The sequence below is a fragment of the Nomia melanderi genome, chromosome 2 (assembly GCF_051020985.1).
Source record: "Nomia melanderi isolate GNS246 chromosome 2, iyNomMela1, whole genome shotgun sequence".
NCBI lineage: Eukaryota > Metazoa > Arthropoda > Insecta > Hymenoptera > Halictidae > Nomia > Nomia melanderi.
The window spans coordinates 29,216,537-29,242,140 of record NC_135000.1 but is presented as its reverse complement, the minus strand read 5'-3'; the positions used below and the strand labels follow the sequence as shown (position 1 = coordinate 29,242,140).

Here is a 25,604-nt window from a genome sequence, read left to right as displayed (position 1 = left end):
TAACGTTTGACACTAGAACCACCGTACCAGTCGAAATGATTTTGTCGAAATGACTATTTTGCGTTGCAATCCTTGCGTTACGCTATTAACCATTTTCACTCGACATCGGTCATTTTGCATGTTACGATTCCTTTCAAGTAATTCGAAAAAGTCATCGGTGACGGACATGATAAAAATAACTGGTTTCGATTTGTTTCTTTAGGAATTATTGGTATCTCCGAAGCACTGAATATTCGGAATGATTTTGAAAATAGTTTCACTTGAATACTATAATGAATATCTGAAGGAATTGATAATAATCTATTGCTACAATTTTTATAAGAATTGCATATTAATCGTATGAAATGCTCGGTAGTTCTAGTGTTAACACGGCGAGTTTTCTATTCCTTTCATCTCTGAATACTAAGAATAATTTCCTCGTATTTCTCTTATTCGTCGAAACGAACGAGACGTTGTTTAATGTAGTTAAATATAAGTTTAGGAAGAAGGATTTATTTAGCTCTGGAAGCTAAAGTAAACACTCAGAGACCGTTCTGCTCGTGTTCATTTCTAAAAATAAGAGAAGTAAGAGAAGTAAGAACAACTTATTTCTTATCAGTCGCGAACTGATCATTCGTCGTTAATTAACACTGTAAAAAATTCATAAGTTACGATTTCTGTTACAAGGTAATTTCAGAAATCTATTATACGAGAATAATACTTCGACCGACGAGATGTTTGTGCAAGCTCGAAAAATTTCCCGTCCTCATCGGTTTAATTCATCGTTCCGCGGAGACTTTGATTTGATCGGAGATTTCTCCGGCCGGTTCCTTCATTCTCGCCGGCAGAAGTGTAGAAATTCAAAAGTTTAATTCGCCGGCAATTTCAGATTTCGCGCGGCTGAAATTCATGCAGATACATTCAAATGAATATGGATAAAATTCACTTGAGGCATTGCGCGCTTTGTGAATTTCGGACGGGAAATTCAGCGACTGTTGCGGTTAATAATACACGTTGAGTGTACGGTCCAAACTGTGCTTAACCTTTAATATTTCAACCGGCGTGTTCCGTGCGCCGATAAAACCGAAAAATCCACCTCGGTCGGGACAGTTTCGAACGTCCTCAATGGTCAATCTCCGAAATCAAAATTTCACTCTCCGGCAAAAAGGACGAGGACGAAAAAAATGTTCAATAGCTGAACACATTTCTTCCCGGAAACCGTTGCCAGCGAAAAACTGTAATAGAAATACAGCAGCGCCGCTTTAAGCTCTTGCGTTGGAATTTCATTTGGTTTTGAGGAAGTCTTGCGTGGAAAATTTTGATTTTACATACATTATTCGATATGTAGACTGATTTGACTAATTAATAATTTTGTATAGACATAGCAATTTTGTATAGTGTAGACGAAAGCCTCGAAACCGGTTCATCGATCAAATCCAGTCTATCGATAAAAAATTCAGCCTGGTCGTAATTCAATCTCAAAATTCAACAATTCGGTGAAAGTACAATATCTCATATTCAATCGAGAAACTACTGCCTCGACGTTCTAGAAACATTTGAGTTGCTCGGAAGCCAATGTGATTGTAAATGAATTATAAATGAAACATTGGAATAGAATAATTCTATATTGTTTATGTATATCTGAATTTACGTCAGTTAACCCAAAAATGGATCACTTTGAAAAACGGCTTACACATCGAGAAAGAAATCGCAGGTCACGGGGTTAACGGTAGTTCTAGTTAGACATAGATGTTCCTTTTTAAATACTTTATAAAAACCATTTAGCTCAACACAACGAAATTACTTTGACATTCAACATCAAAGTTCATATAATACAATTATAAATGAAATATCGAAATAGAATAGTTTCCAAAAATGGGTCACTTCGAAAAACGGCTTACACATCGAGAAAGAAATCGCAGGTCAAGGGGTTAACGGTAGTTCTAGTTAGACATAGATGTTCCTTTTTAAATACTTTATAGAAACCATTCAGCTCAACACAACGAAATTTGATATTCAACATCAAAGTTCATATAATATAATTATAAATGGAATATTGAAATAGAATAATTCTATCTATATTGTCAGTTAACTGTTTCCAAAAATGGGTCACTTCGAAAAACGGCTTACGCATCGAGAAAGAAATCACGGGTCAAGGGTTTAACGGCGCTGAATATGGAGCGACTGATTTCTCCCAAGAAGAGTGGAATCAGAAGCTCGCGAGCATCGTTCGAAACAATTTTCCATCAGCAACCCCTAAAAAGGCTACAGCCTCGAAGCAACGCGCCCTACGACGCGATAACCCCTCGGAATCCCCGGCGAGAGGCGGGCACTCGAGCCACGAGCTCGAGAATCGCGTAAAAGGGTGGCGGAGCAGCCCTAACAGCGATCCATAAACATTTCCCGGAGCCAGTAAAAGTTGCAAAACTGGGAATATGGTTAGCAGAGGGCGCGGGGCGGCTCGGTTTACGAAGCAATACAATTTCGGCCGGAATGTCGAGCTCGGCGGGGGGGGAGGGGGATGGAAGACGCGCAGATCCGTCGATCCGTTGGCCGTCTTCGTCGTCTGGTGCTCGAGTTTCCGCGCAAACATGGGGGCTGGAGAGGCTCGTCGAGAATCGGTTGTCATACCGGGCCAATCGGAGCGGTTTATTTTGAAACGAGCGCGCCCGGAAATCCGTTAAAAAATCTGAAACTACTCGAGGACGACTGTCGTGCAAACCCGTGCACCGCGCCGCGGCGCGTTGGTTGTCGGACCTTTTCGGCGGTCGATCGACTGGAGCCCTACTCGAAACGAAGAAAGGCGCTCCCGTTCGAGGCAGTCTAAACATTCGAACGATCCTGTTCGCCGTCCACGTTCCTGCCACTCTTTCGGTTTCCCCTTTATCTGGCTGAACATCTCATTCTTTGTTAACCATCTCTCTTGACGCCTTTGCTTTCCTCTGCGTTTCTTTTTGTTACTTTCTTTCTCGTTATTTCTCGATTCCTTATCTTTTGATTTCTTTAGTCCTCTCTTAATAGGTTTTCTTTCTATTTCTCTCTGTATTTCTCTTTCTCAATTTCTTCCTATCTTTTTCTCTCCATTTCTCTCTTAGTATTTTTTCTTCCTATTTCTCTCTCTCTCTCTCTGCATTGTTCCTTCTCTATTTTTCTCTTTAAACTTCTCTCTATCTCTATTCTAATCTTTCTCATTATTTCTCAATTTTTTCCTATCTTTTTCTCTCCATTTCTCTCTCACTACTTTTCCTTCTTATCTATTTGTCTCTTTCTGTATTTTTTTTCTCTATTTCTCTCTTTAAACTTCTCTCTATCTCTATTTCTCTCTTTAAACTTCTCTCTATCTCTATTTCTCTCTTTCTCGTTATATTTCAATTTCTTCCTATCTTTTTCTCTCCATTCCTCTCTCACTAGTTTCTCTTCCTATTTCTCTCTCACTCTCTCTCTCTCTCTCTGTATTTTCCTTTCTCTGTTCCTCTTTTTCTGTATTGTTCTCTATTTTTTTTGTCTCACCTTCTCTCTTTTTCTCTATTCCTCTTTCTCATTATGTTTCAATTTCTCCCTATATTTTCCTCTCCGTTCCTCTCACTAGTTTCTCTTCCTGTCTATTTCCCTCTCTCTGTATTTTTCTTTCTCTATTTCTCTCCATATTTCCCTCTTCGTCTATCTACGCTCCTCTCTTCATCCGCGTTCCTCTCTCTCACATCTTGCTCTCTTTTCCTTCCATCCCCCGTTCCATCGGCTGGTTTACATTCACGCCACGAAGAGGGTTTCTCGCGAGAAATCTGAAGGCGGGGGAGGCAGGGAAGGGAAGAGAGGTCTCGGGGCCCGGCAGCCGCGTTTCGTTTTCCACGAATCTCATTTGCAGTGACCGACATTCGACACGGTCGACGATCTCCGTGGCCGGCGCTCACGAGAGCAGGCCGACGAGAGAAATGAACGGGGAAGTTGGCTCCGGCGACGTGCGGAGCCCTGTGTTAGGCCATATTTCCGTCGAATCTACTCTCGTTTAGCTACCCCTGTTTCTTTAAGCTTGAAAGCCTGAAAGGAATTGTCCTGGAGCCGCGCGACGGGTCATGTTTGATCCGTGAGAGAGGTTCTTTTCCTAAATTTGCGTTTGCGCGATTGTTTCGATTATGTATGATATTCGATTGAGTGGAATTCGTGAAGGTTTGGTAGTCTAAAGTTGGAGCACTTCAGAAGCTGGGAACTTTGACAGTTTTGGAACTTTGCTGGGTCAGAATTTTATGAGCTTAGAACTCTGGGAGCTAAACTTTGGAAGATTAGAATTTTATAAGTTTAGAACTCTGGGAACTTGGAAGTTTAGTAGAGAAGAATTTTATGAGCTTAGAACTTTGGGAGCTAAACTTTGGTAAATCAGAATTTTATGAGCTTAGAACTCTGGGAGCTTGGTAGTTTAGTGGATCAGAATTTTATGAGCTTAGAACTCTGGGGCTTGGAAGTTTGGTGGATCAGAATTTTATGAGCTTAGAACTCTGGGAGCTTGGAAGTTTGGTGGATCAGAACTTTATGAGCTTAGAAGTCTGAAGGCTTGGAACTTTAAGAGCTTAGGATTCTGGAAGCTTGGAACTTTAATAACTTAGAACTTTAAGAACTTAGGATTCTAGAAGCTTGGAACTTTAACAACTTAGAACTTTAAGAGCTTAGGATTCTAGAAGCTTGGAATTTTAACAGCTTAGAACTTTGAAAGCTTACAAGTGTGCAAAGTTAAAACTTTGTAATCATAGAACTTCAAAAGCTGCGAACTTTACGACCTTAGAACTTCAAAATCCTAGAACTATACAAGATTAGAAACTCAAAAGCTTAGAACTTCAAACGCTGAGAACTTTACAATCTCACAACGGTCAAAACATACAACTTTCCAAGCTCACAACTTTCAAACGCTCCAACGTCCCCTCACACCCTCAAAACACAACTCTAAATCCTCACAACCCTAAAACCAACCACCCTACCTCCAACCCACCCCGAAATCCTCAAAACCCTAAAACCATCTCTCAACCCCGAACCCATCAACAAGTCCACCATTAACTCAGCCAACCACACATAAAACGCATCCATCGGATCGCAATAAAAACGAAAGAAACAAAAAAGCCCTAACATCAATGGCCTGCCCCGCCGTCGTCCCCGAAGAATTAACCCCCTTCCTCGATTCCACTCCTCGGTCCGCGCCATCATCCCCCGCACATCGTGTAGCAGTTTCGTTAGGTTCCCGTACGCGACGCGCCCGAACAAAACGAGAAACGAGGGAAGTGACCGGCATTCCTATTCACCGGGAACACAGAGCCGGTGGCACGACGCGAACAATCGTTCCCTCTATTCTCATCCCTCCCTGTCCCGTTCCATTCCGTCCCATTCCATCTCGTTCCATTCCGTCCCGTCCCGGTACACAGCAACGGTGACGGTGCTCCGTGGCGCGCCTCCGTTTTTCCCCATCCCTCTCTCCGCTATCCGATATTCATCCCACCGGCGCGATTGAACGCCGCCGCGAGGTGCTGTTCCACCGTCGCGCAGCCACGCGACGCGACGCGACGCGACGCGGAGCGTTGTGCCGAGTCGAATCCAGTCGAGTTTTTCGCGGGTCTCCGATCGTACAGAGAGCCCGCCGACCCGTAACAATCCTATCGCACGCCGTTCCACCGAAAAATCCTCTCTCTCCCCACCATCCCTCCCCTCCGCAGTGATCTTTCGTTCTCACTTTTCCACCCTCTCCGTCGCTCGACCTTTCCGCCACGTCGGAATAAATATTTCAGTGGCATTCGGCGGTTTCCGGTATGGCTATTCGCCGCTGATTTCTTCTGCGTATTTATATGTATGGGGATGCACGGGGTGTCTGTGGAATAAGCAACGATGAGAATTATAGGGAGCTTTGATGATGATGGCTTGATCTAGTGAAACGAGAAGATTTTCAGTTAGAATCTTTCGTTCTCACTTTTCCACCCTCTCCGCCGCTCGACCTTTCCGCCACGTCGGAATAAATATTTCAGTGGCATTCGGCGGTTTCCGGTATGGCTATTCGCCGCTGATTCCTTCTGCGTATTTATATGTATGGGGATGCACGGGGTGTCTCTGGAATAGGCTATGGCGAAGGGAATTATAGGAAGCTTTGATGATCATGGCTTGATCTAATGGAACGTGCAGATTTTCGCCGCTGATTTCTTTTGCGTATTTATATGTATGGGGATGTATACGGTGTCTCTGGAATAGGCGATGGCGAGGGGAATTATAGGTAGCTTTGATGATGGCTTGATCTAGTGGAACGTACAGATTTTCAGTTAGACTCTTTGGTGAACTGAGTTTTGAGGATTGGGTTATTCTTATGTATTTGGTTTTGTAGTCTGTTTCTGTTAGGTGTATGGGGTGTTTGTAATAGGTTGCTTGGAAATGGGAGTTGTTGAGGTAACGAGAAAATTGAGACTATGGAGGGTTTTAGTGTGCTTTCTTTGGAGATAATTGACTTGGATAGATTATTGTGTTATAATTAACCTTTCGCACTCGAGAGGCGCCTTTCACTCGCCATTTGATTGAACCCAACGAAATTATAAAATTTAAAATTCAATATTAAATTTTCGATAATCTACCGACACACAGAACATTGATATAAAATAGTTTCGTCACCTAATTTATGCAAGGTATTGTTTTATATTAATTGTAAAAAATACCATTGATGTTTCACCAGAAAATAAGGAATACTTGTTGCGAGAAATATTCTGGAGTGCAAAGGGTTAATCATTGGTTTATATCCAGATCTCGATAACACGAATATTTTGAACTTTATATGACAACATTCCTTGGCAATAACAATGAGCTATTAAAATAAACTATAAGTTCAAAATATCTGTTATCTGAATAGACTGAATGGTATTTTATCCCGTTCTTATTAATATTTTCACGAAGTAGAAACGGCTAGTCATGCTCAGACGAATTTCCACTGAATCAGAATCGCGTCAAATATTTTCTCGGTCTCACAGAAGTTTCATCAAAACCATCGTGCGTTGAAAAGGTTTCTTCGCAAACGATCATTGAACCAGAAAATTGTATCATCTAATGCTGGAATTTCTACCATTTTTACAAGATACGCATCAGTTTCTCAAGAAATCCAGAATAGACGCGCGTTCTATCATTTTGTCCGCGACTGTAGGTCCATGCAACGGGGCCGAGATCATTGGTGATTTTACTGGGGTCTATCTATCCCCTTTACGCCACGGAGATAAACGTTTCCCGGAGAGCTTTAAACCGAGATAAGGAAATGCGCGCGATATCTTCGAAAACTCGTAAAGTCTCGTGGATTTCCATAATGCAATCCTGCGAGCCGGCCTGTATACGCTTATACATGTATATAAAGGGTGTGCATATAGGTGTACGCGTTAGTGTATGGGTATATATATATATATATATATATATATATATATATATATATATATATATAGATATACATGTATATATGTATATATGGGTACCTAGAGGAGCTCGAAGAAAAGATTACAAAGTTTCCGGGCTTATTAAGGGTAACGCCAACTGACGTCACGGTTTGCACCTGCCGATCTACCGGGTGATCCGAAGCAAGCTTCTCCTTGGTATTAATATTTCGTAGGAGCAGGGTAATCTGCTAGTCTGTCGGGAATCGAAGATTGAGCGGTAGCCATTTGTTCGGGAACTTCCAGACGACTTTGACTCTCTAACCCTTTGACCTATGATTTTTTTCTCGATATGTGAGACGTTTTTCAAAGTGATCCATTTTTGGAAACAGTTAACTGACATAAATGTAGATATACATAAATAATATAGAATTATTCTATTTCAATATTTCATTCATAATTACATTATATGAACTTTGATATCGAATATCAAAGCTACTTTGTTATTAATAATTTATTGGGAAAAGAGAAATTCTAAGCATATGTTATTCATATTTCCTTTTAAGTATCATAGTTGATTACAGATAATATTTACTTTGAACTCGAATGAACTGAGTAATATATATGTTTGTTGAGTCATGTTGAAAATCTTCGTTAATTAGTCAAATGAAGAATTGCTTGTATCGAAGTATTTCGCAGTTTTATTCTAATTGTGATGTTTCGCGATGGTTTCATGGTTTGTAATGATTGGAGATTAATGATTGAGAGACAAGAGGTTGTCAAAGGACTTTGCATTAATCATTGGTTGTTCAGTTGGTGAATTAATGGGTTATTCGTAGGGAAATGTTTCATAGAGATTTTATTCTAGCTTTAATGTTCGATAATTTTTGGAATTTTACAATGAGCATTAATCGTTCAATTAATGAACCGATGAGTTATCGATAGAGAAATGTTTTACAGAGTTTTTATTCGAATTTTAATGTCTCGTGATATCTGGGAAACGGTGACTGAGAGATAAGGGTTTGACAGGGAATTTTGCAATCGCCATTAATCGTTCAATCAGCGAATCGATGAGCTCGTAGCGAAATATTTTATAGATTTCATTTCATTTCTGTTTTGTAATACTCGGAAATCGCCGATTGAGAGATAAGGGTTCGTTAGAGAATTTTGCGATGGCCATTAATTCTTTAATCACTGAATCGACGAGTCGCAGTGAAATATTTTACAGAAATTTCATTTCAATTTTCATATGCCACGGTATTCGGGAATTGGTGATTGAGAAATAAAGGTTCGTTAAGAAACCTTGCAGCAACTATTAATTCTTTAATTAATGAACCAATGAGTCGTTCGTAATCAACCATTTCATAGAAAAACCATTCTAATTCTAATACTTCCTATCTTCTGGAAAATTTCTAGAAATGTATATTACACCGATACTAATGTCAATGTCCTCTTTACTATTTCCAACGTGTTTCATGAAAACGCGACAAAGTAATCGATCCCCAGCATCCGGACAACTAAATTCAATATGAGTCAGAAATCAACTAGCCTCGCTCGTCCAACTGTCGACGCTATATTCTGTTTTTCGAAGAAACAGACTATAAATACGCTAACGATCGTAACAGCTGCCTACCCTACTTCGAATTACTCTAGGCTAATAATATTTATACAGTGTCAGCGTGAAATACATGGCAGCCATGATCATCGATACATGTAACAAGGAAAGAACCAGACGTAAAAATCTGCCTTCTAAAAATCCTATGCATGTTGTAGTTCCTGTTGTAAATCCTTTAATAACTCGACGGATTATTTATTCCATTAGAATTTAGAACAATCGGGAAATATCGAACAGTGAGGCTTCTGAGCGACGTATCTAGAAATAAAAAATTCTCATGGTTTTTTCAATGTGTTTCTGTTTTCGAAAAAATTAGTTTTTTTTGTATATTACTGCGATAATATACAGGTTTCATATTAACCTTTAGCACTCCGCACAGTTTTTTGATATGTCAGCAACTCCTAGCAATTTTGATAGTCCTACTGAGAATTAACAATGTTATAACATTCCTTAGACCTTCAATTCCCTTCTCAGTACAAACTTTGTGTATTTGGAAGATCTAATAATCTTAAGGTGGTTTTCTTAAAATTCATTAAAATATTTAATATTACTGCTGCAATATTGGAGCCTACAGAGTTCAAAGGGTTAAATCTCCATGCTGGGAATTCTTAATTTTCCTTAGTTTCCTTTGAATTATAACCTCTATAACTTGTATCTTATTATTATAATATTATTTATCGTCTCATTACAGTAACATACAAACTTGAAGCTCATTTTCTTCGAAAATGGAGGGCCATTGTCGAAAAAGCCATGAGAATTTTCATTTCTAGGTATGAGTCGCTCGGAAGTCTCACTTTTCTATATTTTCTCATTATTCTAGATTCTAATGGAATAAACAATCTGTTGAGTTATTAAATGATTTACTCGTCTCGTTTATTTCAGAAAACTCTTCTCACTTCTGAATACGTTGTTCATTCATTTCCCAAGCCGAACCATTAACCAGTTAACTGTCTGACGAGTATACACGTCGTAAAGCTTGACATGATACTAATTCTTTCATGAATTCTTTATTTTTCCACATAAACATGTAATTCTTCTTTGTTCTTTGATCTTTTATTAAAATATACTACGTGCATTCGTTCTGCGTTCGATGAGTACACGCTCTATTTTTCGATTTTATTGCGAGAACGAGAGGTTTTCCAACTAAATTCCACAGTTAACTGGTTGAATCAAGTGGAAACTAAGATTAACAATAGAAGAGTATTTCCACGTATACGAATTACACAATTGCGAAATGCACCTCCTCACGAGAAAACCCCACCGACACCAATCTTTATTATCCCTAATTGGACCACGATGCAATTGAGTCACACTCGAACTTTTCACTGAAATTTCTTCATTATTTCATATTGCATTTCCAAAAGCTTCTCTGCGCTTTTAAAATTTAGGCCCTAAACGAAAACAATAACATTCTAATCGTTCCTTTTATTCTCATAAGCGACTGATATTGTTATACAAATACTCTTCTGAATGCGCAGCAGTCGTCGATACTTCCGATAAACTCCCAGAAACTTGTCCTAGACACGCGAAACAATTCAATCAAAAAATTGAGGAAATTAAGCGTATTTGTTGGATTATTGTAAGATACTTATTTATCGTTGAAGAGATTATTTATCTCACAATAATCCAACAAATACGCTTAATTTCCTCAATTTTTTCTCCTGGGCGACGCATATGTACTTCACAATGCATAGAATTTTATTAAAAAACAGATTCTTATATCAAATCTTTTGTTCCAACGAGAAACGAAGGAAGTAATCCTGAAAAGATTCCGACTTCATCGGAATCACGCGATCTCCCGTTTTAATGGACGCCGATAACAAACATCGGCGTTAAATACTGTCCAGCGCGAGCCAGGCGTTCGCAATCGATCAATTAAAATTATAGTCCGCGACAATCGATAAACGATTTTTCATTAAATCATCGCGAAACAAGTTACCGGCGGACTCACTGTTCCCATTGTTTTCGATGTTAATTAAAACGAATTCCATTCGGTGTGGACCGACGGTCAAACACCATTAACGTAACGGGAGGACGCACGGTGGTCCGAATCGTTGGATTAGAAGGATGAAATTGTGAAATCAGATTCTTTCATCGATCGCGATGCCGTTGCACTTTGGTCGATAGGGTCATAGCACTTCGACGGTGGAATTATATTTAGAAACTCGCTGATTTATTAATATACTCGTCGCGGTTTGATATCGTTATTGGTTGACGCTAGAACTATCGAGCATTTAATACGATTAATATGAAATTCCTATAAAAATTGTAACAAAAGATTATTTTCAGTTTTTTCAGGCATTCGTTATATTATTGAAATGAAACTATAGATTTGCAAAATCATTTCGAATATTCAATGCTTCGAGGATATCGATAACTGCTAAACAAACTAATCGAAATCAGTTATTTTGATTGGTTTGATTTGATTAGTTGTAGTGTTAATGTAACACCGGAAGAGGCTACGTGTTTCACGTTACTTCGCGATAATTTATTGAAACTTAATTCCGAGCTTTCAATCATGCAGCAGTGCACACGGTAATTCAATGATACTTAATTTTAGATTTTCAATCATACAATAACGCGTATGCCATTATACGCAGTTTCGATCATTTATATTCTATAGTACCTTCAATCACACAATAACACGGAATAGTTCACTGTTATTCAACTGCAGACTCTCAATCATGCATCTATTATTCCACGTATTAATCATTTATAATCATTCCTATCGATCAATTAATCATTAACAATTCACAGTACATTCACAAACGTATCGTACATTACTCCAGATACACATTTCTAATCATTCCTATTAATCATTCACCTTCCACGCTACTTTCTCCCGAAAAGATACAGGCGACACTTCAATCGAAACTCAAAATCACACGATAACACGAATATCACCATCCACCTCAATCCGAAATGTTTAAATAACAGTGGCAATAATTAATTAACTCCGAGTATTTCTCCTCTGAACGGAGGATTTTCTTTTTTTGGTCAAAAAACCGATTCTTCGTTTTTTACAGAATCTAGTTTGACTCTTTGAGAACGTCTCTGCAAAATTCGAAGTTAAAATTAATATTTCCAGAGTTCTGGATTTTTGAAGCAAGGTATACATTTGATGTCAAGTGATTGAGCGATCGAGGCTCCTAGAATCCACACGTTGTAAAATGTTTGTGTTTGGAGTCGTAGTTTTCCGAAGTAATTAATTTGCAGTGACATCAGCATAATCTACTTTTATTTCCAAGAAAAAGGAATGTGTGCTTCACGTAGAAAGACGTATCGGATCGCGGATAAGAAACATAAAGAAAACCGAGAGAAACTCGCAGTGAAACAATTAACTGATGAATTAATTAAACAATTAACACATTGCGCACTGGTAACGAGAAATCTCGTTTTTATATAAAAACACATAGCTATGTAACTTCGCTAATTACCACAGCATTGAGAAAAATACAAAATTTCATTCGAATTGATTATCCATTTAAAATATATTACGCAACAATATATCTGAGTTTTTCTATGCATAGTGATAAGTTGACCTCACTGAAAATTGCCATCTGCAGAATTCAGTTTTCTGAAAATTAGCTGGTGCGATGTGTTAACCCTTTGCGGAATGTCGACATTCGAGATGAAATGTTCATATTTGGAAGAATAAGTTGACAAGTGATTTAATCAGTCAGTTCCCTTTTCTTCTATCGATTAAGCGATTGCTAGATAATCTAGCTTCGTCTATTGAAGGTTTTATATATTCCTAAATGTAAATGAAAATAAGAATAATCCTCAAGTATCACCGAATAACCACTGAATCATCAATTTATAAAGGAAACAAAAACAACCATTGATACTACCCAGTAACCATCACGACAAATTTCATAGAAAATAAGTTGCAGACAAGTGGTTTAACTACTCGATAGTTAGAGATCAGCGCGTAGTTTCATTTTCTTCTATTGATTAAGCGATTGAACAATATATTAACATTTCACTATACTTCTCTTAAACATTCTCTCTATTACACGCATAACAGCGCAATGCTCAATCCGAAATTTCTAATCTCCCAACACTAGCGATAATCAAGCTTCACCCACTAAACATTTTCTACATTCCTAAAAACCTTCATCCACAATATCTTAACATTTCACTATACTTCCCTTAAACACTGACACTCCATCACACGCATACCACCGCAATGCTCAATCCGAAATTTCTAATCGGCCAACAGTAGCGATAATTAATGAACTCCGAGTATTTCTCCTCTTAATTACACTGTCCGGAGCACGTCGCGACGTTCGTATTTCCCGGAACGCTTCGCCCTCCTTTCCCCGCCTTCGATAAGTGATTAAGTAAAAAGTCTGCAGCCGTGGACGGCCTTTCTAAAAAGGCCCTGTATCTATTTCGTTCCCAGCTGCCTGTGTACGTCTCTACATCTGTGTATTCACGTGCAGCGCACACTCGCGTCGAGCGAGCGGGCGTAGTCCGTGAAAGCGAGTTCGGCTATCGGTGAATCGGTAACGTTTATAGCGTATTTACGTTTCCCCATGGCGGAGATACGGCCGGCGCACGATACCGGCGCACGATACTATACTCCCATCTAATGTAACAAGCTTTCGAACGGCTCGCGTGTGCACGCGTGCACCGACGACGACGCCCGCGAATAAGATAGACTCCCCTGTCCGCTTTCTTGCCGGACGGTTTTTCTCGCGGCTAAGCTACAGCCGGGATACTATCCAGCGCGAGGGACCGGCGTTGATGGAAAGTTAGCATCCCGAGCGGGCCGCGGACGAGACGACCGTTTTGTTTAGCGTGTTTCGCTTAGGGCGATTCGCTCTGATTGATCGTCGCGCGACCGGCCCGATGAATACCGGGAATGGCTCCCTTCAGAGATATATTTTCAGGCGAAACGGAGGATTTCTTGCTCGAGTAGTTCAATCAGCTTGCAACCCGGTATCCCGAACATGGAAATTTAGTTACGTACAGAAAGAAATAAAGAATTTGATTGCAAACAATGGAGACTCGGGGAATTTGCTTAATTTGTTTCTAATGGTTTCAGACCGTCACAAAGGGGTAACTTTGGTAATTGCCACAGCATTGAGAGAAATATAGAATTTCAGTCGAATTGATTATCTGTTTGAAATGTATTACACTTCTTCGATCTTTTATTTTCCTTAGTGGAAAATTCGGATGTGAAAATCGGATAATTTTAGGGTAGTCTCTTTAAGATTCATTGAAATGTTTAATATTATTCCTGGTGCAATGTTGGAGCCTACAGAGTTCAAAGGGTTAACTACTCGATAGTTAGAGATCAGCGCGTAGTTTCATTTTCTTCTATTGATTAAGCGATTGATAGATAATCTAGCTTCGTCTACTGAGGATTTTATACATTCCTAAATGTAAATGAAAATAAGAATAATCCTCAAGTATCACCGAATGACCACTGAATCATCAATTTATAAAGGAAACAAAAACAACCATTGATACTACCCAGTAACCATCAAGACAAATTCCATAGAAAATAAGTTGCAGACGAATGATTTTATAACTCGACAGTTAGAGATCAGCGCGTAGTTTCATTTTCTTCTATTGATTAAGCGATTGGTAGATAATCTAGCTTCTACTGAAGATTTTAGACATTTCTAAGAACCTTCGTCCACATGTTAACGTTTCACTATACTTCTCTTAAACATTCTCACTCTATTACACGCATAACACCCTTTGCACTCGGAAGTATTTCGTCAGAAATATTTAACATTTTTCAACTAAGCACGGACGATATTTTTTGAAATTAACTCAAAGAAAAATCGCAAGTGATTTCAATATTGAATATCAAATTTTATAGTTTCACTACGTGAAATCAAGTGGTGAGAGTCACCTCTCGGGTGAAAAGGGTTAAAATGCTACTTTCAATCGGGAATTACCGCCGCTGTTAATTGCCAGTCACTGTAATTATCCCGATTGTAATTGCAGATTGGTAAGAATCGAGAATTGTTAAAGATAATTCGTGGCCGAACGAATTGTTTCATTAAAATCGCGTGTAATCAGTGGAACGCGGATTCCGATGGTTTTGCGGGATATGGATTTACCATTGGGAGGTTGCTTTTTGCAATAGTTGTGGGAATTTGTTTTATTCGCGGGAGTAATTAGATTCTACTGTTGCAGCGGCGTTTTTCGGAGTTTCGATACAGGACAGTATTCGGATGTCGTCCGATCCTCTAACCCTACAGCTTTAGCTACCTTCTCCCCGTCAACACTTGGCAATGATTGATGATCGACTTAGGCAGCAAAAGACAGTTTCGAATTAACAGAAGAAGCATCTGCTTAAAAGATTTGAACAAAAGACGATCTGGTAAATTGGGAGGAGAACAGTGGAAGCAATTGTTTCTCTAGAAATATCATCGATATGTCCTGTACAAGCATCGGAATGATAATCACGTGTACGTGACAGCGGGTGGTAAAGTGTTAACCCTTTGCACTCGAGAATATTTTTCTTATCATTGATATTTCATCAGAAAATAATGAATATTTGTTATGTTTTACAACTGACATAAAGAAATTGTATAAACTAAGTGACAGAACTAGTTTATTTCGACGTTCCATGTGTCTATACATTCTATAAAATTTCATATTGAACTTTAAATTTGATCATTTTGTTCAAATCAAATGGGGACTGAGAGTCACCTCTCGAGCGCAAAGTGTTAACTGCGGATCAATGGAACTGTCTACCGTGTAACGTCGATTCGCGTTTGTTTCGTCGAATCGAATAGTGTAGGTTGCAAAAGAAAGATAGAAGAGGCCGGTAGAAGGGAGCAGGGAAGATTTCGCAGCAGTAATAAACGCGTCTCGAGCGTTCTTCGAACAAGTCGTCCGCCCGCGGGCATTTTATTAAGCGTCCGAGGAAAGTTTTCCCTCTGCGAGGATGAACCGAGCGCTGGAACGGGTTGAATACCGATCCCGTCCAACCGGAGGATCAACGTTCCGGCTCCTCATCGGTCTAAACGCGCCTACCGGCTACGATTCTCATCCGGCACGCCGTTGGCCCCAGACCAACACGGCCATTCAACGATCTGGCGGAACGATCGCGGACGTAACTTCGGACAACGTAAATACAGAGCGCGAACGTGCGCCCGGGGTTTATTGTCTGGTTATCTCTTGCTCTGTTTTTCGAAAAGCAGATGCACCGTTGACTCTATCTGCCTGGGTGGTTTCGCCGCTTGTATTGGGAATGTCAACGGCGCGGATAGAAGAAAGTTCTGCTGGATCTTGCGAATGGAGAACTTAGAGCTTGGGAAGTTTAGAAACTTGAGGTTAGAGCTTTGAGCACGAAGCTGGGAAGGATTAGAAGTTTAAACTTGGAGGGCTGTGAGAGATTAGAACTTTGAGGTGTAGTCTGTAGATGGATTCTGAATTTGGGGGACTATGAGAGCTTAGAATTTTAAGAGCTTTGTGGTGTGAAGTGTAGAACTTTGAAGTTGGAGGACTCTGAGGGATTAGAATTTTGAGATGTACTCTATAGATGGACTCTGAATTTTGGGGACCCTGAGAACTTAGAATTTTAAGAGCTTTGTGCTTTGTAAGTGTAGAACTTTGAAGTTGGAGGACTCTGAAAGATTAGAACTTTGAGATGTAGTCTGAAAGATGGGGCTCTGAATTTGGAGGACTCTGAGAACTTAGGATTTTAATAGCTTTGTGCTTCAGAAGTGTAGAAGTTTAAACTTGGAGAACTCTGAGAGATTAAAACTTTAGAAACTTGGAGCAATAAAAGTTTATAACTTTCAGAGCTTAGAACTTTAAAAGATTAGAAGTCAAAAAGCTTAATCCACTAAAAGTTTAGAACGTTAAGAGCTTAGAACATTAAAAGCTTAGAACTTTAAGAGCTCAGAACTTTAAGAACTCAGAATTTCAGAGCTTAGAATTTTAAGAACTCAGAACTTTAAGAGCTTATCTAACTAAAAGTTTATACTTTTAAAAGCTTAGAATTCCAAAAGCTTAGAGCTTTATCATCTCAGAACCTTCCAAGTTCATAATCTTTCTACAGGAACAGAATTTAATAGAGGCTTGTGTCTTCGTATCTATCTTTCGCTAAGCTGTGTACAGCCACTAAAATATAAAGTGACCGAGTGGCTGCCAAGAGAAATTTATAGAACGATCCAAACAATTAGCAACGCCTATTCGGATATTCAAGTACACAGTGAAAGGTACCAAAGCGCAATGAATCTTCGTATAAAGATTGAAACACGTTCATAAAGCTCCTCAATTATTCGTTTGGTTTTGATCGCGACTACCGTGTACGTTTCATTCGTTATTATTTGCTAACAATAACAACACGCCTTCGGCACGAGTCTACGGGAAAGAATGGAATGGATTTTTAAATGACACCGCTGCAGTTCCGCCGCACGCAAATTGGCAATTTCGCAGTGTGTTATTACATCTGGAAAAAATCGAGCGTTTAAGGGTTGAATTTCAATGAACTTATCTGCCGTGCCGCGCCCTATATGCTCGCGAGTATTACGAATGCACGAAGTTCGCAGTCTTGTTATCAGCGATTTGCATATCCGACTGTTGGAAGCACAACAAAATTCCCCGGGAACTTCCTGGCTGTATTGAATACATTAAAATTCTTCGGCGAAGGAAATTATCTTTCAGTTAATGCCTGAAACAGTGGAATTCCGAATTACAAACACGTCCGTGCGGACTAGTCCGTCGATCCACGATGATCGCAGTGCAACGGACAGCTATTGCGAGCGACGGTGCACGCGACGAGCATCTCCCTTCGAAAAACAGTCTGCAACGAATCGCGCGCTGCGCCTCGAACAGCCCTGAAAACTATTCAGCCGTCGACAAAAGCAACCTCTCCACGCACGCACAATTGAATTTACCACAATAATACTACTGCTACCCGATCGATTACATAAACCCCACTGTTTCCTATAAATCAATTCATCGTCTGCGAAGCTTCGTGCTCCTCAATCAACGAACTATCAAAACCAACGTGCCAACGGCTCGATAAAAAATCGACAATATCCTCCCATCGAGCTAATAGAATAGAGCCTTAATTAAACAGATTTTCTATCGATGGGGAATCCTGAAGTTCGTAGAATTAGATTGTTTAAAGATACAATGTAGGAACTTAAATAATGTAGTTGATTTATTTTGGATAATAGGATGAGTGAGATTATGTAGAAATAGTTGTTAAATTGATGGAGGTTTTACTGAAGTTTCATATTTCACTGGTATCTTCTTCGACAGTTATTTCTCACTCTATTTGACAATCAAATCAGTCGTCGAAACACTAGGTTATCACAGAAACAACCGTTGATACTACCCAATAACCATCAAGATAAATTTGATGGAAGATAAAAATAATCCAGAATGTCACCGCGCGACCACTAAATCAGCAGTTCGTCAGAAAAAAAACAACCTTCGATGCTATCCAATAACCAGCGCGACAAAGTCGATAGAAGATAAAAGTAATTGATAATGTCACCGAACAGCCACTAAATCAGCAGTTCATCAGAAAACAAAAGGAACACCAGATACCACCCAATAACCAGCTAGACAAATTCTATGGAAAATAAGAATAATCCATAATGTCACCGAACAGCCACGAAATCATCAATTTATCAGAAAACAAAAACAACCATTGATACTATTAAATAATTATCAAGACAAATTCCATAGAAAATAAGAACAATCCATCATGTCACCGAACGACCATTAAATCATCAATTCCTCAGAAAACAGAAACAACCATTGATACCAAATAATTATCAAGACAAATTCCATAGAAAATAAAAATAATCCATAATGTCACATAATAACCACTAAATCATCAATTCCTCAGAAAACAAAAACAACCATTGATACCCAATAACCATCAGGACAAATTCAATAGAAAATAAGAATAATCCTTAAGCATCACTGAATAACCACAAAATCATCAATTTATAAAGGAAACAAAAACAACCCTTGATACTACCCAATAACCATCAAGACAAATTCCATAGAAAACAGAAACAACCATTGGTACTACCAAATAACTATCAATAAAAATTCCATAGAAAATAAGAGCAATCCATAATGTCACCGAACGACCACTAAATCATCAACTCCTCAGAAAACAGAGCAGTCCATAGTACGACCGACAGAATCACCACCGAGAAAGCAGCTCATCGTCGAATAAAAACAATCCATAATACCGGACGCTCTTGCTCGCAGGCTATCACTGCGCGACAAGGTGTCCCGCGCCGCAAACGGCCACCATTGTCCTCCCGTTCTTATCGTTAAACAGAAACATCCATCGCGCGGCGAAGTTCGACCATATCGGGGGGAAGTTTCTCCGGGGAAAGTTGTCGGGTTCGTCAAACTCCGCTCTCCAGTCTATCTCGGCCGGCGTTCAACGAACAAACGGCGGTCCCGCGAGTGGCGATTCCGTCGCGTCCTCGACGAGCCCTTCTTCTCGCGGCTCGAGAGCCGTGGGATCGTCAGCCTACGCGTTCGACCCTTAACCTCTCCCCTCGCAACACCGAGACTCGGATACGCGATGAGAATTCTCAAAGATTTGCGCAATCCTATTCTCTCATCGATCGTAATGCTGTTTTCTGCATGGAAAGTGCATACTTTGGTTGATAGGGTTATAGCTTCATGGAATCTTGTTTCGAAAAATCGTGATTTGTTAACCTTTTGCTGGAGATTCTGTGAAATGTAGACTTTCTAGATGAAGCTGAATTATATATTGCTTGACACGTTGTATGCCATGGGGGCTACCGGTGACCCACAACCAAATCGAATTACTGTAATTCACTCGATTAAACGAAGATTATTTAGAAATATTTCGATATTATAAGTAATGCTACCTGATGTGGTGATGTTCAGATAGATGAGTGTGCGATAATAATAACGAAATTCAATCAAATGACTTAATATTGTATTTTTTCCATTTTGTGTATTTTGCTGTATGAAATCGTGCGGCGTTCAAGGTGTTAATTAATAGAAAAAAGGACGTGCTGATCGCTTGTTCGAGGAATTAACCATTAGCACTCCAGATGGTTTTGTAATCTATCAGCAATTAATTTTTATGGTATCTCTAGTGAAAATTAGAAATGCTATAACATTCCTTCGATCTTTTATTTTCCTTCTCAGTACAAAATTTGGATGTGTGGCAAATCGAATAATTTTAGAGTAGTTTCTTTGATTCGTTAAAATATTTGATATTACAACTGCAATATTGGAGCCTACAGAGTTCAAAGGGTTAACACTATTTTTACCGAGGTATTAGAAGATATCTTTCGAATTGTTAACATAACGTTATTTTCCAAGATTAGTCGTCTATTCCGAACTGACCTTTCGACTTTACCGGTATTATAAAATTAACCACAAGAAACGTCCAAAATTTGGTGAAAAATAGTTAAAACGAGAAAAGAATTGTAAGTTACTTTCAGTGTCTTTTGACACTCGGTAAAAATACTGTTAAATCATCAGTTTGCGAGTCAGGCTTCATATATGAACATTTCATCTCGAAAATATGCTCGTAGAGAGAACTGACCTTTCGACTTTACCAGTATTATAAAATTAACCACAAGAGTCGTCCAAAATTCAATTGGTGAAGAATTGTTAAACTGAGAGAAGAATTGTTACAATTTCAGTGTCTTTTGACACTCGGTAGAAATAGTGTTAAATCATCAGTCTGCGACTCAGGCTCTCAAATATGAATATTTCATCTCAAATGTGCTCGTAGAGAGAACTGACCTTTCGACTTTACCAGTATTATAAAATTAACCACAAGCATCGTCCAAAATTCAATTGGCGAAGAATTGTTAAACTGAGAAAAGAATTGTTACAATTTCAGTGTCTTTTGACACTCGGTAGAAATAGTGTTGAGTATGAATATTTGATCACGAAAATGTGCTTCGATAATCCGAGGATTATCGAGCTCGATCTGAATGTTATTTCTAGTTTCCGTACGGATGATTATCTGTCATCAACCTTCAACGTCTAGAGCGAACACAGGAAACAGAATAATCACTGATTTCTATGCTACTGTACTCTCCCCGGAAAGTCATCGCAGGCGATCGAGGTTTCTGTGACACGCGAAACGAGTACGACGGCACAGTATCGCTCGAGAATCATCATCTAAACGCTTTCATCGTTTGACATTGCACTCAGTATCCATCCTAAACGTACCGCGATGCATCATCGCGTGAAGGCGAGCTAACGCGCGCACCTCCGTTTTTGCCGGTCGGATCGAAGCCCTGGTCAACGATCTCCGACGGGCGTACACAGTGTCGAGCGTGGATCCTAGCGGAGGCACAACACAAAATCCATACGGTGTCTCCCACGCACGCGGAAGAACACCGGCGTCCGCTGACAGGCTGCTTCCTCGACGTCAACGACGAGTTCGCCTTGCTTAGCAAACATTTACGTCGACTTCGATTAACGCAATTGCACAGATACGCGTCCTGGTCGTCTACTCTGATACATCTAATCTCCGAGATCTGATTCTCGAATCTAACTCTCGAATCTAATCTCCCAAGATCTTGATTATAACAATAGAGCCGACTGCGAGTAGAAGTAGACTATAAACTCGAAGTGAAGTCCAAGCAGAACTACAATCGTAGAAAGTAGAACAAATACAATAAACGTCCGTAGACCGAAGATTAACCTTTTGAACTCGAGAGGCGACTCACAGTCGCCAGATGGTTTAATCCAGCAAAATTATAATATTCTGGGATTTACCATTAACCTTTGTATACTGCATCGGTATGCGAGCTATTATAAGAAAATAGTTTTGTTACCTAATTTATGTATGAGTTATTGTTAAATTCGTTTTAAAGAATCTTGTGTATATCGAATTAGAAAGTATAGAGTATTTCAAGTGAAATCTTTCGAGTGATGACTAAGACTAAGACTATCATAGGGGTCAAATGACCCATGATGTCTTCTGTTTGCAATTATTAGAAAGGTAACAAATGTTTCTTTGGGAAATTATTAACCCGTTGAATCCCGCACGATTTCATGGTGAAAAGCACACAAAATGGAAAGAATTAAATATCAAATCATTCGATTAAATTGCATTGCTACAACTGCACGTCCATCTAGCTGAACGTCACCGCATTAGTATCATTTATAATATATATTAATCATCGTTTAACACTTTGGCTGCCATGTCACCCGAATTCGGGTGACACCATGGTTCACATAAATTTATACATTACTTTCTTCGGTGATGAAACGAACAAACCGAATTCTGTTAGATGTGATGTACCAGAAAGATAGAGCAATCGTTATGAAGAATATTGACTTCTTAGTTTCAGCGTTATTAAGAAAACTGCTTTGATTGCGTAGGAGTTTCGATAAGTGTATACTTGGCAGTCAGTGTTAATTGAGCGAAGTAAGTCGATTTGATTGGGGGTCACCGGTGACCCCCATGGCATTCAACGTGTTAAAGAAATTCATTTAGCACTATGCAATTGAACTGTAAATCAATTAAAGTCTGATACACTCTTGGAGTTTCTATAGCAAATTTTCAAAAGTCAGTCGAAGTGCCGGTAGTTTTAGTGTTAACCGAGGGAAATGGCCAGCGAGTGAACCGAAGTGGCAAAAGGCAGAGAAGCTGCAGGGAAAGATGCTGGCGAGTCTGACTCGTGGCATTCTCGAAACTGCGACCTCGAATCTGTCTCGTGACACTCGTCTGACGAACAACGGTGACCCCGAGTGTCGGTCGTCGAAGGGTTAACCCCTTTGCCTATGATTTCTTTCTCAACTCTGATACGGCTACTTTGTCATGAATAATTTATTGGATAAAGAGAAAAATTCTAGGCATACGTTACGCCTCTATTTCCTTTTAAGTATAATAGTTGATCACAGAGGAATAATATTTATCTTGAATTCGAATGAACCGAGTACTACATATATCTGTCGAATCATATTGAAAATCTTCACGAGTCTCACTCGTTGTAGGCCAAGGGGTTAATCTTCGGCATCGAGTGTCGAAATATTTCCGCGTCGAATGTGATCCGGTAACCCCGCGATCGAGTTGCGCCTCGGCTAGACGACGCAGAGGTGTTCGCGCGCGGCTTTGAAGGAACCCCGGAGGCTCGGTTGCCAGGTAACAGTGAGAGCCGTGGAAGAAAAGACGGCGGAGCCTCGAAAATTCAGGGAGCCCGCGGACCGTGACACCGGTGTCGCATAGCCGGCCGCGTCTGCGGAGGCGGAGGAAGCGGCGGGTCGACGAGAGGATGCCCGAGGACCCGTGTAATGGCTCGCGTACGCGAACCCGAGAGCACGCGGCTGAAATTTAAACCGTCACTACCACCGAACCGTTGTTATACCACTGGCATCACCACCACCACCGGCAGCGGCAGCACTACCGGCATCACCACCACCACCGTCGTCACCACCACTAGCTGGCACACGAGCACACGATCAACGAGTGCTGCGTCGAGCATCGCGGGGCCGGCATTTCGTATCCGTAACCCACCCCCCGCAGTGGCTCGCGGAGAGAGGGTTGGCATCCGAGAAGCGTGTAACCAGATAGAGTAGATTATCAGAGTGTACGTGATGGATACATTGAGATAAGAGAGACGCAGGGACGAGGCTTACTAGAGAGGGACGAAGAGTGTAGACAAAGGGTATATTGTTAAGTTCGCAGGAGAAATAGGGGATGAAGACACGAGGAAGAACGTCGGAGCCTGACAGGCGTGCAGCTAGACCGGAGAGATTGAAACGGGGGATGCGGACAGAAGACAGGTAGAATGACAAGCGTGTAGCGATGACCGGATAGGTTGAAATAGGGGATGCTACGGACGAGGACAGCTAGAGTGACAAGCGTATAAGCTATCCGAAGAGATGTTCGATTCCCAAGGGAGGCAGCTTGAAGGACCAACCGAGCGCAGGTATAAAGAGTACATGTTCGGAATGCTAGAAGACAGCTAATCGCGATCTACAGAGACGTCTAAATAGGGTATGCTACGAGACGCGAACGGTGAACGGCGTTCACTGGACAAACACGGGTAGGTACATCGAGGTTCAAAGACACGGGTGCGAAGACAAGGTCCCAGGTCTCCCGGACCGGCGTCCAAGAGTCCCAGCCGGAAGCGTTCGCGCACAGTATACCCGTTGGCAGGAGCTCTTCGGTTTTTCCAGCCCGCCGGCAGCCGGTCGGTCAGCGCACTCCTGTTCCCGTCGGTGGGCAGATATTTTATCGCGGTCGCCGCCAGGTTTTCCCTTCACCGGGACGACGACGACGACGCCGGGGGCGCGCACCCACGCACACGCACACGCACCCGCGCACAGTCGGCCGACGGGCAGAACACGACGCACCGGGTACACGAACCTCGCGTTCTCGGTAGCCAGCGAGCCAGCCAGCCAGCCATCCAGCCAGCCAGGCCTCTCTCTCTCCGCGTTTTCACTCGCGGCCGTAGCGGCACACGCACCACCGGCCGAAGGGTGGCAACGAGCGTGCGTCCAACTGAGGAGGACGGGGTGGTGGTGGAAACACGGGCTAGGAATCGGGAGACGGAGGGACGGAGGGTCGGAACGAGACGGACCGTTAGTTATGGGGAGAGAGAGAGAGAGAGGGTGAGATTGCGAAGGGGGTTGATGGCGAGCGAGAGGAGAAAGACAGAGAGAGAGAGGGAGAGAGAACGAGATGGGTCCAGAGGAGCAGCGTGGCTTCGACCGGGCGCGTTCCTCGGTCCTCCTCTGCCGCACGACGACTGAATCTTCGGGGTGGACTGGGGAGGATGCGCGCAGGGTCGGCACCGCTCGCCTTTCCTCACCCCCCTGCCGCCCTCACGTTCTATCTACCTCCGCGCTTCTGTCCCTCTCCGCTTTTCTGCCGGTTTCTCCCTCTTTCGGGCTGCTTGCTTCTCCGTCGGCCTGTCCTCTTTCTCTGTCACCCTTCCCGCTACGCGTCCGTCGCTCTGTTCCTCTCTGCGCTCATCTATCGCGTTTCCCTCTCTGCTTCTGGCAGTCTCTCTTCTCCGTCGCTCTCTGTCTTCCCTTTACCTTCATCGCTCTGTATTCTTCGCTGCGTCTCTATCTTCGCTGTGGACCTCTGTCGTCCTCTTTCCTTCCGTCTCTCTCTGGTGTAGTTTAATTCTCTCCCTCCCTCTCGCCCCGTCGCCGTCACGCTCCTTCCGGCTTTCTCTACCTTCGTCTCTGTCGTCTAATTCTATCCTTTCTCTTGCTTCTGTCAAATTCCCTCTCGACTCTCTCTATCCATTGCTCTGTCGCTGTCAAACTCCCTCTTCGTCTCTCTCTTTCTCTCTCACAAACTCCCTCTACGTCTCTCTCACTCTCTCTCTCTCAAACTCTCTCTATGTCTCTCTCCCTCTCAAACTCTCTCTATGTCAAACTCCCACTACATCTCTCTCTCTCAAACTCTCTCTACGTCTCTCTCAATCTCTTGCTCTGTCTCTGTCAAACTCCCTCTACATCTCTCTCTCAAACTCTCTCTACATTTCTCTCACTCTCTTGGTCTATCTCTATCAACTTCCCTCTACGTCTCTCTCACTCTCTTGCTGCCTCTATCAAACTCTCTCTACGTCTCTCTCTCTTGCTGCCTCTGTCAAACTCCCCGTCTCTATCTTCCTCTTTCACTACCTCGCTCTCTCTCTCTCTCTCTCTCTCTCTCTCTCACC

At 41.3% G+C, this 25,604-nt stretch overlaps 1 protein-coding gene across 1 annotated transcript in view; it reads right to left on the bottom strand.

Moving 5' to 3' along the window:
* kon (chondroitin sulfate proteoglycan 4-like protein) overlaps positions 1-24,656 on the bottom strand; it is a 133,089-nt gene extending 108,433 nt beyond the window's left edge. Inside the window, exon 1 of the mRNA XM_076365014.1 lies at positions 24,076-24,656. The gene's annotated coding sequence lies outside the window, so the exon portion shown is untranslated. The remainder of the gene's footprint in view (positions 1-24,075) is intronic.
* Between the last annotated feature and the right edge of the window lie 948 nt (positions 24,657-25,604).